Consider the following 2,412-nt stretch of genomic DNA (forward strand, 5'->3'; position numbering starts at 1 on the left):
GAAGAAGTAATCGAAGCTGTAAATGGTTATTTTGAGGAGCTTGACGAATCAGTCTATAGAGATGGCATTAATAGACTGGAACACCGCTATGAGAAATGTATCAGCCTTGGAGGAGATTATGTTGAGAAATAAAAAAAAAAAATTTTTAAAAACCTTGTTTTTCTTGGTCAGGCCGGAAACTTATCAATCCACCCTCGTATTTTTCATAGTTTTTTGTTTTTATTATTTTGTCCTAAATCGCTATCATGAATCCCTCAGTTTCTGAGAAAATGTGTCCTTTTTTTAACTACATATTAGAAGTTTCTGTATCTACATGTTCCTGCTGTTGTTGGTTCGGGTATTTTCCATGAAGCACTTTTGATTTCCACATTTCAATTTTTAATTTTTCTTTTATAATTTTGTTCTCAGGATTAAAATCTACATCATTAAGGTTTAGTGATGTACTAGAGGTTGAAATGACACATATTGAATTATGTAACGAACTATCAGCACTTCTTGCTCTAAAATATGACCGCAAATTAATAATCTGTTTGTAATGTAGATTGTTAATATCAGTTATTCCTCTTCCACTTAACTGTCTTTTGATTGTAAACCTTTCAACAGCAGAGTGTATGTGGTGCATGTTGTATTTGTTGCACTTAGTTCTAGTTAGTCTATTAAGTGAGTCTAAATCAGTATCAGACCAACGAATTATCCCGAAGGAGTAAGTGAGTACCAGTATTATTATACTATACTTGATTGTAATAGAACAACTTTATTTAAATAATAACGTGGATATGTCATTCAAAATAATATATAAAGAAAAGAAAAACGTGTACTGTATACAAAATCAGAATAATAGTTTATAGCATATGTTACAGCAAAATCAATATCGCCGGTACAGCAATACGGCGAGAGTTCATTTGAGTCCAGTTCGCAAAAATGCACCAGCAGTATGTGCACCAGTGATGCTAGGCTTTCACACTACCAAAAATCCTGTAGATTTTCTTTCATAATGTTAAACTGCTTTAATACGATACATATAATTCTTTCATCTTATTTATATAGATCACTGAAATATTGCTCGAAATTCCGCAAGTTTATCGATCGCTTTTCTCTAAGACCGAGCGGCATGGCCTAGAGGTCTAGACCATTGCTTAGCATTTGGGAGGACGCCGGTTCGATTCCGGGTCCGTCTGCCTTGGTCCAAGTTTTTCTGTGGTTTCCTTGGATCACTTAGGCAAATGCTGAGGCAGTAATATTCCACAGATAATCTTTCATTCTCTTCTGTCTTCATTTCGTCCGTCTCATCTTTCTCACCCGAACCACCACCCACCCGTTCCCACGATTCCTGAAAGCAGGCTGAAGAGGTCCTTCCGCCCTACCTTCCGGCGTAGTCCGGAGGGACTGCCCGCCAACCAGCACTAGTGGCTGGTGGGAATGAAACAACCAAAAGTTTTTTTTTTCTCTAAGCTGTGTCTATCATCAAATCGAAGACAGTTGACTAAAAATCTAAGATGTATCTTCATCAAGTAACACTTTGACGAATACTTCACTCATTTTCATCACGTCTGCACAATAAAACAAGCGAATGAGTGCCTTCGCTGTCTTTACTAAACGAAAGTTTATGAAGTGTTGTTGTATGTTTGCCATCATCGTCTGCTTTTTAGAAATATGTAAATCTCTGGAATTTTATTTCCTTATTCATATATTCTGTGATTTTTCGAAAAATTTCACCAGTAAAACAGCTTCCAGGCTTCTATTCCAGATTTTATTTACTTAACTTTATTTTTATTTTCAGACAAATGTAGAACCAAATGTTTTTGTTGTACGATGAACTCTTCCTCTATAGCCTGACCATTTGAACCAATTTTTCCCTTTTAGTTTAGTGGAAACCTTCAAAGTTTTGAGTTTGCCTTGTTTCGGACGCTCTACTTTTACTTACGGTAGAACCCGAATAGAATGGAGTAGGAGAAACTGAGTGATCTTCCTTATCGTCAGATTCCTCATTTTCTTGAGAAATATTCGTATTCTGCTACACTGGGTACGAGTGTTCCCCAAGTAGCATTCCAGGGCTATGAACTAACGAACACCCAACCACAACGCTGCCTTTGGTCGGTGATCACAAGCAAATGACAGTGCATATAGACATACAGCACATAAACAAACAAGGCGTTTTCATTGATTATTTTACACCGGACAAAATACATTTAGTAGACCCTTTTTAGCATAATATTGTAGCTCGCTATTTATAGGTTATAATGCTACCTTTAGTTTAAGAAATGGACAAAATGCGTATAGCAAGTCCTTAAATAAAACATTATAATGCAAAAATTCCCATGAATTTTTTGAAACGTGCGTTAGGGTATCTGTATCTGTAATTCTGTTTTATTCAGAGTTTAAAAAGTGTATATATACAGGGTGTCCCATTTA

Source organism: Agrilus planipennis, unplaced genomic scaffold (genome assembly GCF_000699045.2).
Source record: "Agrilus planipennis isolate EAB-ADULT unplaced genomic scaffold, Apla_2.0 scaffold27, whole genome shotgun sequence".
Taxonomy (NCBI): Eukaryota; Metazoa; Arthropoda; class Insecta; order Coleoptera; family Buprestidae; genus Agrilus; species Agrilus planipennis.